At 44.8% G+C, this 16,112-nt stretch overlaps 1 protein-coding gene across 2 annotated transcripts in view; it reads left to right on the forward strand.

Annotated features, from left to right (window-relative positions):
• LOC139698896 (uncharacterized) overlaps positions 1–16,112 on the forward strand; it is an 841,340-nt gene that overhangs the window by 789,238 nt on the left and 35,990 nt on the right. The window lies entirely within an intron of this gene.

The following is a 16,112-nucleotide window of genomic DNA, read 5'->3' on the forward strand; positions in this document are numbered from 1 at the left end:
TCAAATATAATACTTATAGTTATCAACAATGTGGTTAAGAAGGTCTTAGGAATGGAATGGGTATGCTGTATACCGCAACAACGATGAGGTCAATGGTAGAATGGAATATAGCCAGGGTGTATTTGTACGCTTCGCAGATTGCAAGGAATGGTAACAAAATTTGCAGTTCCCCAAATCACTGTTTACTAACTTGTTTTAACACAGTTATTAACATACCAAGAGGTTTTGCTGCCGTGCGGAATCATCAGGTGAAAATTCCGCGCAAGGTTGCGTTATATATGTAGTATTCCAAGAGGGTGGAGATAAAAATAGAGGAGTCAAAGCAACAAAGTAATAAGTACACATGCCAATAGAAATTAAGGAAGGAGGAAGGACGGGAGTTGATGTAGTCCACGGGGGAACGTTGGGGTTGAGTGGAAGCGGGGAGGTTAATCTCCGGTGTTTCCCATTTAATTCTGCGAAGTATATTTTGAGAGGACGTCCGAAAGAAAGAAATGGGAAAAATCAATCAAAATGTTTCAGCAGATATGAGTATGAAGGAGAGATGGACGAATTATCCAGAACCGGTCCTTGTCTCAGGCTGCGCAGATGTGGATAGCGAATGTGGAGACATAAAGGGAGGGGAGTAAGACAGAGATACCCGCTAAAACCTGTTCCTTTTTCAATAAATATTCGCAGAAATGATACGAGAGGCATGGGAAGGACTGGAGTCCAACGGGTGGGAAATCCTTACAATAAGTTGAATTTGCCGACGAATAAGTGAGCCATTCAGGCAAAGAGTTGCAACCATCCCTTAACGCATCGCAGAATAAAGGTGTTAGGCATGGGGTGAGAATGTATTAAAATTAAATGAAGGGAATGAGATTCTGAAGAAGGCGGGAGGCTGAGGTAAACATAAAAGTGACAAGGCATGAGCTAGTGCAGGTTTGGCAATTTCGGAGGTGCTTCGGAGGTGGTTGGAGTGTTTGGGACATAGAACTGGGAAATAGGTGAGGGAAGAAGCGTTTAAGAAGAGGCAGCAGTTGATAACAGGCACCTTTATTAAACACGTGAAGAGAACACAGGCGATGACTTTAGTGTGGAGAGTAGTTTTACCAGAAACTTGGCCGCGGAAGCAAGCGGATGAGCGTAGATAGGAGACGGGATGGAAAGCTAGTTGTACAGGATGGGAAGCGAACGATGAAGTTCTACTGTAGGCATGGTAGGAGATGAGAGAAGACTAGTGAGAGCAGCTCGCGAGGTTCTTGATACCACGTTTCATTGAGGAATGATACACGATAAAATTTTATTTTTAGCTCGGAAAATCGGGTTCGGTATACGAATAAATGCCCCAAGGAAGGGTTATCTCTAGGCAAAAGATGTTCCTGGAGTTTGGCGACGAGGAACGCCCTGTCCGTCCGTCAACGGCTCAGTGCGACGAAAATGTGCAAAAAAGTGAGGAACATGCTCACGTCGGAAGATTATTATAAATCTGCTCGTGTAACAATCTCGCGTCTCGGACGCTGTGAAAGCGACCTTACAGCCCCGATGTGACACCGCCAGACTCCTTTTTGTTTCCAAGAATAAAAAAGAGCTAGGAAGGTGACCATTTTGGAACGCTGGATAACGTCCAAAAGGGCGTGACGGGGTGCCTAAGCAGGTTCCCGTCAACGCCGTCTTCCAGGATGCGAACCGTGGCTGGGAGAGGTGATGACATTGGTGCGCCCGGGGGTGCTTTTTAAAAAAATTTTAGAATATTAAAAAAAAATTGTACTCTCACTTGCAAAATACAGTTTTCACGGCTTTATTCTACTTATTTTTTTGATGGATCTTTTACTATTGCTATTAATAGTTAATTGTGGCAAGTATCAATCGATCGGCTTGGAGGTGTAGTTGTTGCTTTAGAGGATTTGAGCACGTTCCGCATTTATTCGAATTGTGTGTATTTCCCCAACATCGGCCCAAGTCTCCATCTTGCAAACTCCTCCGTCTCCTCCCATCCGCCTCAGCTTGCCCTCGTGCCCCAAGAGCTCGCACGTTTATCTCAATTCCTTTTTATCCTAGTCACTCCCGCCTTTCCCTTCGAGAGCCTCAGCCTTTCCGTTCCCTCCCCTTTAAAAACCATCCAACGAATATTCATTCACATCCTCCGGCGCCACCGGTGGCTCGTCCATTGCAATCTATGGAGGGGGGGAGGGGAGAGATGTGTGTCGGTATGCTATAACAAAGGATGGACGGAAAAATAACGTTTGCGGAAAGGATGAAGCGGGAACGAGCGAGGTCACTCCCGGCCGTGGGGGGAGCCGGGGGGCGCAGGAGGAGGACCTCGCTGGGATTCCCCCCGCAGCGCCGTCCGGGCCTCACTGACCGGCTAAACCGTCTTTCAATTTTACGATCCGGTAGAAAACATGCCTTTTGGCGCGAGGGAGTGAGGAGCCCAGTGCGGGTCGCCTCTCGAAATTCAACCACTTTCCAGATTCCACGAATCTCCAAGTTTGCAGGTCACAACACCGATTTGTCTATTACCTCCCTTCATTTGTCAAAACACTTGTCGTTACTCGGAGCGTATTTATTATTGGTCTTCTACCGTTTAAGGCAGGTAAGATGGACAGGTCTAGGCTAAACAACGGTAGAACGATACAATGACTTGTTTTTTCTTGCAAAAACTTATATTACCGCGCCTTACAAAACTATACTCTATCGTATATCAAGGTTTTTACGAGTTTTCTTAAAATCCATACCCAAAGCCACTACTTTCCCCCTTCCTTTTAAAGCCTTATTGCCTAACGCTATTCTTCGTTTTTTGTCCCGACTATTTTGAAGTTTTTGGTCAACCACACTTTCGAGAAATATAAACTATTCCATTGCTCTAGTCTCTGAACTACTATTTCAATATTTATTTTAAGCTTTCTTTTTGCTCAAAACAGCATAGCCTTTGTTTCATTTACATTCATTCTCATGACACGTACCCATTGCACACAATTTCCAATGCTCTCAGCAATGTTTGCAACCCCTTGGCAGACTGACAAGCTAGAGCTTGAACATCAATAAACCTATCTAATTTTATGAATTTCCCGTCGACTTTCATTTCTATCACCAGTTCTTCCCAAACCTTTTTCACCATTTCCCCCACATATACATTAAACAGCACCCGTGATTATCTACAACCCCGCCTTACACCGCCTCCCACACTAGCATCCTGAATCTCCAGCAGTCCGAGATGTAAAATGGTTGCGGCTAAGTCTCCAATCAAACAATCCAATGTTATTTTCTGCAATGCATTCACCAGTTCCCCTGCATTCACTCTATCAAACACCTTTTCGAAATCTACGGAATATGTCCTGGTTGTATTCCTCTATTCCTCTCGATTAATGATCTCATTATTTCAATGGCATCGCGGGTGTCTCTCCCCTTCCTAAACTCAAACTGATCATCCTCTAAGTAATCAATCATTTGTCCTGCTCTCCATCCTCTTCTTGAAGAATCACTTCAGCTGCCTGCGAGTACGCCCAAGGTGTTGTCAGACGACCAAAAGACCAACCGAGCCGAAATTGCGAGTGAACTTTTGCAACGTGTTGATAATGAACCTGATTATGTGGACGTCATCACTAGTGGTGAAAACTGGCGACTTTGTAATACGACCCAGAAACAAAACGCCAAAGCTCTGAATGGCACACCGACCAGTCCCCCAAGCCCAAAAAGGCAAGCATGATCAAATCAAAAGTGAAAGCAATATTTATTGTCTTTTTCGACAGTAAAGGAGTGGTCCGTAAGGAGTTTATTCCTCAATTGAATAGACAGGTAACGCTGCCTAGCACGCAGATGTGTTGGAAAGACTCCGAAAAATGGTCATCAGGAAGAGAAAAGACATACCCGCTACCTGGCCACTCCATCACGACAACGCGCTACGAGTCCGCGAGTTCCTGGCCAAACACCAGTTGCCAACGCTGCCCCAACCCCGTTGTGCCGCATTTGTGCTCTCTTTGTCCCTGCCCACCTTATTCCTCGAATAAGGTGGTCGGGGGTCGAGATGGTGCGACGGCTAACGTACTGGCTTCCCACCCAGAGGGCCCGGGTTCAAATCCCGGCGGTGTTGAATATTTTTCAGAGGCGAGTTGAAATCCAAAACTCGAGGGACCTGTTGGAATATCGGACAACGCTATCGCCATATGATCACAATGTCATCAAGTGATAGCCATGTAGTTAGCTGATAATAGCCCCCCGCCACACGCCCATACGGCGGCTTGCGGGGTATTATGTAGATGTATATTATGTAGATAATTTTGTATATATGTGACCGCGAGAAAACCAATTGGCAAATTGCGAATTACTTCAAAGCCAAGCATACGAATATTATTAGAAGATAATTGCAGAGATCAGAGATCGCTGAGAAGAATGGAAATATGGCCGCTGGAGCCATCTAGCGCATGCTGGTTCCGTGCGGGTGCATTTCTCCCATGTATTATTTTCAAATGCCAAAGGGCATCTCATCATTTGAAATTGCACTAGGGAATTAAATGATACCCTGTTTTCATTTTCCCCTTCTTTCAAGGTATCCCCCGGACTCGGACAGTCAACCGTTGAACAGAACATTGGATTACCCTTCCGTTTCGGGCTTACTTAATATGTCCGAAAATAATCCGAAAATGTCCAAAAATACACTCACTATATGCAAAAACTGGTAGTTGGTGCTTTCTGGACATTTTTTATACCAGTTCAGTTATCGTTGCAATTGCCACAACCGCGCTGTCGTTAAATTAGTGCCTACGTCGATAGTATTCCATCTTGGCAATACGAGTGCTTCACTCTCGAAGGCAAATCCCTGGCCACCCTTCCGTAATGAAATAATACCGCCGCAATACCCTAATGAAATAAACACCCCTTGTGTGTGTGTGTGTGTGTGATAAATTTACAACTCCTTTTCGTGAATCTTGGTGGAAAGACTTTTATTTTTCAATAATTCAATTAATTCTTGCCACTGGAGCTCACTGATGAGAAAACATGAGGCAGTCAAAGGATGCACAGATTTAGAATCCTCCCCCTCCTCTTCCGCCGCCCTTACCCCTCCCACGCCTCAAGAAGGCCGCACGCATCCCTTCCCCACCCCCTACCCCCACCCACGGGCACGCCCTCGCCCCCCCACCCCTTGTTCCCATTCTTTGCCCTGCCGGCTGCAGGACTCCGTACGATCTCCGACCTCACAAATCTGTCACTTCAAAACCCAACAACTTCTCCAATCCCCCCCCTCTCTCTTACCCTCACCCCCACCCACCCCTAAATCTCTTTCACTGCTAACACCGTATTCCTGTCTCTCTCTACCCCCCAACCCCCAACCCACCCCCACAAAACTCCGACTCGGGGAGCATCAACTCGCCCCTCCTCGCCCCAATCAACTCCCGACTTGGTAGGCTGGAACCCTCCTGGCGGGCGAGCGCATGCCTCCACGCCAATACCACTCAGCGGCACTTCCGCACCAACCGCCACCTCGCATGCCTGGCTTTCTTGCTCAAGAAACTTCTTCGAAATAGTATCTACGACTTCTTGGTTCGTTTCAATACTAGCTTAAAGAGTTTAAACAGTGAAAGGGTTGCGAATCGCTGTAGTACTTAGTATTTCGAATTATTTTAAACTTCGAATGCCTATTCTCAACGCAAGATCCGTATAATAAAATGTGTAGACTCGATTAAATACCTAGACCTCACCTTCACTCACGACCTCTCCTGGGTGAAAACATATACTCGTATACTCGTATTTTGTGATTCACTTCTTCAAACACGTCTGTTTAAGATTGACTTTTCTTATACGTTTGCTTTTTCGTGTCGCTGAAGGCTTCTTTCATTTCCTGTTACATATTTTCTTGAGCTATGCCGATGAACATTGCATCACTCGGTATTCTCAGGCTTGACTTGGTGGAAGTCATCCATTGAGGAAAGGAATACTGCAGCTTTCACTTATTACTTTTATCTTACGACCCGGGTTTCAATTTGTAGTTTTATCTTCGGGTGGAGACGATGCTATGTATTTCATATTACAATGTCCTAAAACTCAAGATGATGATGGGATCTATTTTGGAAACCCGGGTCTTCAGATTGAAACATTAAGTGGAATTAAAAGTATTTTCAATTTTTTTTCGAAATCATATTACTCGTTATATTCTCGTTTTATCTTTTTCCGAGTTCAGATTTGTATGTTTAAAATATAGTATTTCATTAAACTTCCTATCACACTTGCAACCATTTTAAGTAAAGATTTTTTCTTAAATAATTATTCGCTTGCAAATGGAATCCCATCGTTTATTTTAGTCGTTTTCATTGCAGCACTTCTTCCCTGGGAATTGAAAGCGTCCTTTATTTTCTCCTTGTTTTCTCTTTTTCACACCCAACACATTTCTCGCGAGATGTAGTGCCTGATGTTCCTTCCTGTATCATCAAACTTTTAAAAACGGATCGAGTTTTTTTCCTCGATCGCCGTTCGCACTGCGCCCCTCCCGACGAGAAGGCAAGCGCACCCACGGTGAAGGCACGAGACCAAAGGGACAGCGGTGGCTGGGGGGAGGAAGCGGAAACTCAAACCACTTTGTCGTAGTTCCGTGAATCTGCAGCCGTCGATGCGTACTGCGACTTCCCATTTCCACCACTTACCACTCCATTATACCTTCCTATACCACCTTATACCATTCCAACGTGCTATATCGAGAGGGCGCTGTAAAATTGGAGGCGTGTCGACGCCGCGAACTATATTGACGACACCGGATTCCATACCGCAATATCGCTTCCAAATCGACCATTGTGTAAAAAATACGAGGGTGGGTCAAACTTAAAGACTTAAAACTGCGCGACAATGTCGGAGCATTGTCGCGCCCGTGACTGGATGAGTGGCCTACAACTCGAGGAATGATAACAGAACGCAACAATAAATATGGCGGCTCTACTTTAAACATTCGCCGCAACCGATAAAACAGCGATCTCTCATTTGTTTATTTTGTACTTAAGGGGGGACGGAACATGTCTAAATTCATCGAGGGATAGAAGGGGAGAATGGCGATTCCCATATTTCACTTTGACAGCAATGACGCCTGGATTAGAAGTTCTTGAACGGCGTCATTTCCGTATCGCCGACTAACCTCGACCAGGTCAGGCAGGAGACATGCGCGTCGTGACGGCAGAGGCTTTCAGAGCAGCCGAAGCTGTGGTTTTTCTAGAGGCATCCGTGAAATTTCGAAACTCTCAAATACTTGTATTGTACTCCAGGGGATTTACATACGAAAATTATAAGAGTGAGAACCTTTAGTAGACAAGAAATTACGAGATCACCAATATTTGAATTTTAAGGTTTTCAATTCACTCAACCTTGTAATGAATCGCGTATCGATTTCTCATCGCAACCAACTTAGTTTAAATGTTGAGAATCGCAGTACACGCGAGTGGTCGATGGAGTTTCACTTCACTACCGATTGGCGGCGCACTAGTGATGAGAAGGGGGAGGCGAGGGGGGAGGGGGAGGAGCAAGGGAATGGATGCATTAGCTGAAGAGAGAGTGAGCAGATCTATATTATTACTAAATTATAAGAATGAAGATATTGTCGTGGAGCTCAATTATCGGAGGAGTGTTTATTTTTTTAAAAAAAGGGCGGAATGCTTGAAATGTGGTGGGGTTGAATGAATTTTTATATTGTTTAAAAGTTGTCACGAGTATATATATATATATATAATATATATATATATATTTTTTTTTAAGGTAATCTACCGGTTAAGGTAGGTTTTTCGATGGACACAACTACCAAACAAACATTTTATTACTCCTAACAAAATCCATCATCCTACTCTATATCAGGTCCCTCTTCAGCTCTGAGTACCTTCTTCCTCCCTTCATCCCGTCCAACATCCCTATCCTGTTCCTTCCCTTTCTTCTTTTGCCCAACATTCTCCCCTCTATCACAGTCTTCAACATCCCACTGCCGGTCAACACCCCCTTCATCCAATTTTCCTACCTCCATAGGATTTCTCCCAACAAACCCCTCTCTTCGCCCACCATACCAAGTACTTCCTCATTTGTTCTCCTTTTGTCCATTTCACCTTCTCCATTCTTCTCCACACCCACATTTCAAAAGCCTCCAGTCTACGTCTATCCTCCTGCTTCAATGACCACGTTTCCGCACCGTACATAGCTACGCTCCATATCAAAGGTTTCACCAGTCTTTTCTTAATATCCTTACTCAAAGTCCCTGTCATCAACTCCCTCCTCCTTGTGAAAGCCTCTTCGCCTAGCGCAATTCGTCTCCTTACGTCCCTACTACTTTGACCGTGTTGGTCCAAAACACTACCGAGATACGTAAACTGTTCATCCTGCTCTAGTTTTTGCCCTCCTATTTTAATGTTAAGCTTGGCCTTTTTCTTTCTAGAAAATCGCATAACCTTTGTTTTATTAATATTGATTCTCATCCCATACCTGTCGCACTGAATTTCCAATTCACTCAGCAATGCTTGCAGCCCCTTGGCTGTCTGACAAACTAAAGCTTGGTCATCAGAAACCTAACTTATTTTACGAATTCCCCTCCCACTTTCATTTCTAACTTCAGTTCTTCCCATGCCTCTTTGATCATTTCCTCTGCATACAGGTTGAACAGCAACGGTGATAATGGCCAACCCTGCCTTACACCTCTTTCTAACACTGCCCAACCGGACTCCCCGTTCCCCACCCGCACCTGAGTAGTCTGAGACATGTACAGGTTGCGGATTAGCCTCCTTTCCCTCCAATCTTTTCCTGTTTTCTGCAATACACTCATTAGTTTTTCCCAATTCACCCAATCAAACGCTTTTTCGAAATCTGCGAAACAGGCTAATACCTCCTGGTCGAATTCTATATTCCTCTCGATTAATAATCTCATTACTGCAATGGCATCACGCGTGTCTCTCCCCTTCCTAAACCCAAACTGATCATCCCCTAAGTAATCATTTGCCCTACTATCTATCCTTTTGTTTATTATCCTGAGAACAACTTTAGCTACGTGGGATATCAAACTTATGGTCCTGTAGCCCTTACTTTTGGCGGAATAAGAACTAACACTGATCTCACAAAGACTTCGGACTAGATTCCTTCCTCATAGATACTACGAATAAGCCCATATAGCCTCTTCCTCCCACATTTTCCTACACATTTCAGTAGTTCCGCAGGAATGTTATCCACCCCACGGCCTTATTTAGCTTCATCTCCCTTGCTGCCCTTTCTATCTCATCGTCGAGTATGCCTGGACCTAAGCTATCGTCCTCTACGTCATGTTCCTTTTCTATGTCTAACTTCGTTGGTCTAAGTTCTTTACTATAGAGTTCATACATATATTCCTTCCATCTATCTTGATTCTTCCCTGTATCCACTATTGTGTTACCCAACTTATCTCTAACTGTTAGCATAGCACTTCCTTTCTTACTTCCCGATAAATATTTAACTTTGCTATACAGCGCACCAATTTCACCCTTCCTCTGCAAACTTTCCATAATCTCACACTGCGTCTTCCACCATGCTTCCTTTGCTTTATTTTTTGCCCGCCTCAATTTATTGTTTAACTCTTTGGACTTCATTTTGCCTAACTTTGTATTTACATTATTCCATTTTCTCCTCTCTTCCATCTATTTAATCATCTCATCCGTGATCCATGGTTCCCTAGTCCTTTTTGCGTTAACAGTTACTATAGTGCCTTTTGCGGCTCTTTCTCGACGCTTTCCCATTCTTCTTCGATAGTACTTAGCTCTTTACCATCATCCATGATTTCCTCTACCGCTTGTTGGTATTCCTTCCTTTTCAACTATTTAATGATTCTACGTTCCATTTTCTAACTCGCCGCCCCTGCCTTATCTTTTTGAAACGGACGCTACATTTCATAACAACTAAATTGTGGTCAGAATCCGCATCCGCTCCCGGGAAGCTGTGTGAATTTATCACACTGTTCCTAAACCTGTGTCTAACCAGAATATGATCTAGCTGATACCTTTCTGAGTCACTTGGAATTTTCCATGTATACCTGCGTCTTTTGTGGTGTCTAAACCAAGTGTTGGTGATAACTAAGCCCTGTCTCCTGCAGAACTCAACTGCTTTCTCCCCGCGGTCATTCCTCGTGCCTAAACCGTAGTCCCCCACCTCATCGCCATCTTTTCCTTCGCCTACCGTCGCATTCTAATCCGCCATCACTATCAAATGTTTCCCTGCAGGAACACACGCGATTATGTCCTCTAACTGATCGTATATCCTATCGACCTCTTCTTCCTTATGGTTGCTCGGTGGCATGTATACCTGAATAATAACCAAGTTCGTCGGTTCTCTTTTTATCTCTACTAGTAATAATCTATCCGTTACCTGTTCTATGTTGAATACGCTTCTTCCTACCTCCTCATTTAATATTATGGCAATCCGTCGTTGGCTTTCGTCCCCGCCGCTGTATATTATTCTATAACTTTCACTCCAGTGATCCCCGCTATCCTTCCATCTCACCTCGCATAGAAATAAATTATCTATATTTTCCCTTTCCATCTCTCGCTTAACATTCTCCAATTTCCCTGTCGTCATCATTGTGCTAACATTCCACGTTCTAATTCCAACTAAGTTGGTCTTCTTCCCCTGCGTCTTCTGTCCTGCTGCTGCTGGTTTTCCCTTGCAAGGGTATCGTGGGATGACGACCGCGGCAGCCTTGCCTCCCCCGCTGCCGGGCACGACACACGGCCGATTGGGCCGAGCCTCGTAATTATCAAGACTCAAAATATCTGTAATGTCCACCATTTAAATCTTGGGAATGATAATTGAGGTGGTTTCCCGTTGCCTTCCTCAATAGTGTTTTCAACGGGACACCATCACTTAATGGCCGCCCCGATGGGGTCAGACGCCATTGCAGCCGCCTCACTGAGGAACAGACGCTGCGTGGACTACCTTTCGTCTGGGTGCAAACCTTCGACCTATCTGGCATGGGTGACCCTACCAGGAGCAATGATTATTACTCCCGCCAGCACAGCTCTAGGGGTCATCGGAACGCACAAGCCCTTCCACCACGACATGGTTGTAGTCCGGGGAGGGATATATATATATATATATATATATATATATATATATATATATAATTATATATATAGGGGGATATGGAGATTTAGTGCATGTAGTTTTTGAAGGAATAAACCATTCGAACCAAATTTTTTTATTTTAGTCGCGGATTACAATAAATCGAGACAGATTGAGTGTTTAAGAGGGTGAGGGAGGGTTTCCCGCAAGTAAATATAAGGTGCCAAAGAATTTAATTGACAATTGAACAAAATATCTGCGACAGTTTGGTTATATTCTGAATGCTTTGTTGAACCATAGAGGACACCTTAGTGTTGTTGGTGGCAGTCTTGAATTCGTCCATATTTTCTCATGAAATAGCAATTGTGATATATCAATTGATACTGCCATGAGTAACCATTAACTCATTTATATTCGCGGGCTGATCACGACGCGCACATATCCATTTCCCCCCCCTCTCCCTCTTCCCCGGTCCCTTCACCGGCGGCGCCTTCCGGGTGAGGCGCACCACGGGAAGTTCGAGTGGAAGGCCCCCGTCTGCTGCTTGCGTGCTCGATACTACTTGCTCCAAGGAGGGCGGGCGGGAGGAATCATTCACTATGCGGACCGTCCTTGGCGATGAGTTTCCGGATTTAGGTCACCGGAGGCGGGATGATGCTCATCGAGGAATGGCGATGACACGGGAGATTCGAAAGCGGCCGTTGGCGGGCCCGACAAGCGATTCGAGAGACGACCTTCTCACACGTTTCTGGGCCCATTGATCGATCAATCCCAAGAAGATGCGATTCATTCGGGCGGTTTGTTTCTCATTTGATCAACTTGACGGCTGAGAAACTTTCCTGTTCCGTCGCCATCATCATAGCGTTTGGCATGCCTTCCGCTATGTTCATTTGGATAAAGCATTGTATTATCATGAGGTTGTGTCATAATATTATCATAAATCATAATAATACCATTCATTTTAATGCTTCAAATATTTCTAAATCCTGGAATACTTATTACTGAATGGTAGGGTACAGTGTAAGGTAGGTTTTGGAAGGGTATAAACGGAACACCACTGCATTTCTTAGCCTCCCCTAACGAGACACGACATGGAAACCCAAACTAAAATGAAGTCCCTCTTCATCTTTATGTACTTCCTTCCTCCCTTCATCCCGTTCAGAATGCCTATCATATTCCTCCCCCTCCTCGCTTGCTTTATATTCCCCCCTCTATTACAGTCTTCAACATCCTATCGCCAATTAGAATTCTCTACATCCCTCTTTCTCGCCTTATTTGGATATCTCCCTGCAATTCCGTTCTCCTCGTATTTCAAGTGGTTCCCAGCCTCAATCCCCTAAGAGGAGACCTGTCACACTTGTGTTCTTATCATAAAAATTTTTTAACGAATCTAGCGGATTTTCTCTGGACTTTATCTAATTCTTATTGCCAAATTTTCTCCCAAGGATCCCAAATACTTGCGGCATATATTTCAAATGAGGTCTAACTAGAGCAAAATGACTCCTCTCTTTTACTTTCTCATTGCATTTCCCCACCACCCGTTTCATGTAGCCGAGTTTCTTTAAAGCGGATCCGCACATTGCCCTCCTAGGGAGGGTTCTCCCTATGAAATTCGTGCTGTTAGAACTACCCTCAAATATGTAACCTGATCGGTCGTAGTTAGCACTGAACCCTTTATTTCATAATTTATATGCGGCTCGCCGCTTGCCATGTTGCAAAATTTCAAAGCTGCGCATTTGCCTATATTAAGCAGTAATCCCCATTCCTTGCACCAGATTTCTTCATCTACATTGTTATTTATATGTGTCTGTATCAGATTCCGGCTGGATCTCCACATTAGTGCTGTCGAACAAACTCGCACACACAGATTTTCAGATTAGTGAGGACTGAAGGGAATAATTTGTCAAAACTGACCATTTTTCCCAAGTTTGCTCTGAAATAGAGATCAAGGGCGCTCTCGCACGACTGCAAAAAATGACCCATTATGATTATATTAAGTAGTTCCCCGGTGACGTAAATGTGTGCAAAATAATCCGTAAACTATGCTTAATGTACCAAAAACCTGTTATAAACTATAATTTTAACTATTTAACTTTTACAGTATTGAAATGAAATATGTGTTGAATCTTCAGATAAACACGCTCTCATTTCTATCTTTGAAACAGTTCGCGATGCGTGGTGAAAAGGTGAGAGACAGGGGCAAAGGGCTCTTTTTGCATTTACATCTGAATGGCATTTTTTTGGAAATGTCTCGGCCATCAATTCGTTTGAACCGGTCGTATTTTTGTGAGGACGTACTTTTGCATGACAATGGTCGAATAAAATATGAAGTTCGTTGAATATAAATACTATTGTTATTGACCTGCAAAAGGGAAATAAATGCCTCTCGCGGAAGGAGATGTCAGATTATTTCTGCGGGCCCTGCAACCAGCGGGACACCTACACAGGGGCCGGGGGAGCATTTCCCTTTTCCCCCTCTACGAAATAGGCGTCATCCATCTGAATGCTCTATGCTTGTCCCTTGGCTGAGTTTTGAGTGCGCAATTTAACATATATATTTGCATATTACCATAAACACAGCAATCAACCCGAAGGTCGGTTTGGTAGGTGATGGCAGAGTTCACCCAGTACTAAGGTCGACGGCGTGTGAAATTCACACATCAGGGTAGGGGGGCACGAAACGCCGCATAGCTCTGGTGGAGCTGCTACCCAAAAAATCACATAGCTTGGGTGGAGCTGCAGGTACCCAGAGTGCCTTGCCCGGGAATCGAACCCGGGACCCTCCGGTCAGTAGTCCAACGCTCTACCCCCTGGACTACCGCGACCCATATATATATATATATATATATATATATATATATATATATATATATATATATATATATATATATAATAGGAATAATTTGAGGGAAAGGAGGCTAATCCGCAACCTTTATATGTCTCAGACTGCTCAGGTACGAGTGGGGAACGGGGAGTCCGGATGGGCAGTGTTTGGAAGAGGTGTAAGGCAGGGTTGCCCATTATCACCGTTGCTGTTCAACCTGTATGCAGAGGAAATGATTAAAGAGGCATGGGAAGAACTGGAGGTAGGAATGAAAGTCGATGGGGAATTTGTAAAATCAATTAGGTTTGCTGATGACCAAGCTCTAATTTGTCAGTCAGCCAGAGGGTTTCAAGTATTGTTGAGTGAATTGGAAATTCAGTGCGATAGATATGGGATGAGAATCAATATCAATAAAACAAAGGTTATGCGATTTTAGAGAAATAGGAAAGATTAGTGTATAAATAATGGACTCGTTAAAATTTGATTTGCAGCGTTTGTTATGTACGGTGCGGAACCAGGGTCATTGAATCAGAATGATAGGCGTAGATTCGAGGCTTTTGAAATGTGGCTGCGATTAAAGATGGAAAATGTTAAGTCGACCGATAGGATAGGAAAACGAATGAGGAAGTATTTGATATGGTGGGCGAGGAGAGAGGATTGCAGGGAGAAATCCAAAGGAGGTAAGAAAGACGGATTCAGTGCAATTAGATTGGTTTTGGGTTCTTGGAGGCTGTAATAGAGGGGAGAATGTAAGACAAATGAGGCAGGGGCAGGAATAGGATCGAGATGTTGGACGGGATGATGGGAGGAAGGAAGAAGGAAGGATTGGAAAGGGACTCACTGCAGTGCCCAAATTCAATTTGTGTGTTTGTCTAGGAGGGGTGACAAATGTCACTAATGATAATAATAATATTCGGATAGGGAAAGAGATGCTATCCCAACAAAAAGAAGAGATGACCTTGGCGCTCGGCTAAGGCCCTCCGCACCCCCCCCCCAATCCGATCCGACCCCACCCCCATCGTACCCGTAGGCGGCGGGTGACGCCTCGAAATGAAAGGAGTGGAGAGCAGGAGTGCACCCGTTCCAGCACCACGATGGTGCGCGCTGCTCCCCCCCTCGCCCCTCTCCCACGTCCCCCTCATGCACACGCACGCACGCGGTGCGCACACACGCTACACTATTACCATGGAGACGCACGGCACCCGTTCCCCTTAATAACTTTTCCATTTCGCCGCCAGAGGGATATCGTCGGGACGCTACATTCATGCCGGCCGAGCGTGACTCGCATCCAATGCTCCCCCCCCCTATCACCCCCCCTCCCCCTTCCCCCACTGAAGTAGGGGGACTGACTATGTCAGTGTGTGTGTGTGCATTTTTCCCAAGGCTTCTCTTCTTTTTTTGCGGTGCGATGCAATTCATTCCCGCCCCCACAAGACTCACTCGGCCATTTATATTGCCCTTCGCAGTACGACAACCAACCGCGCCGTTTAATACCCTCGTATAAGTCTTTATTCCTTTTTTATAGATACCCCCACATTTCGTGTTCCCATTTCCGGGCGAGTGGTCAACTACCAAATTCTAGGCCCGAACTTGAATACCTAGCTCGCCCGTAGTCGTCTCTATGAATTCAATTCTGATATATTGCCCCAGTGGCCCGCTTTGCTCTACCGCGTGTAAATGTACGCAGACAGCCCTCTTATCTCTCCGTGGTAAAATAAATTTCTCAAAAGTAAGTAATTTCTGCACCATAGCTACGAGGGTCATCCGGAAAGTAGTACCCGTTCGTGCCGCATGAAGTGCTGACGACGCGAGTAGCCGCTGGACGAGGTCAGATAGCTTCAGTGGCTTGTCTGCCTTCTCTGAGCCAAGTTGCGTGACGCTAGCATTGCCTGTGTTGTTTCTGTGATTGTTTACAATGTTTAAAAAAATTGAGAACGCCGCCAGTTGTGAAGTGAGGGCAGTGATTAAATTCCTCAATGCAAGAAACGTTCGCCCATGTGATATTCATCGCCAATTAAAGGAGGTGTATGGAGACAATGTAATGGACGAGTCGTCTGTTCGGCGGTGGTGTCGCAACTTCAACATGGGGAGGGGGAACACACACGACGATGAGCGTTCGGGGAGAACGTCTGTCATTACAGACCAACTGGTGAGCTCAGTTGACGAATTCGTGAGGAACGATCGGCGCGTCACAATTGATGACATCTGTGAGCATTTTCCCAATGTTTCTCGAACAATTGTTCATGAAATTGTTAAACACCATCTG

This window comes from Hetaerina americana, unplaced genomic scaffold (assembly GCF_022747635.1).
Source record: "Hetaerina americana unplaced genomic scaffold, ioHetAmer1.1.p SCAF_9, whole genome shotgun sequence".
Classification (NCBI taxonomy): Eukaryota; Metazoa; Arthropoda; class Insecta; order Odonata; family Calopterygidae; genus Hetaerina; species Hetaerina americana.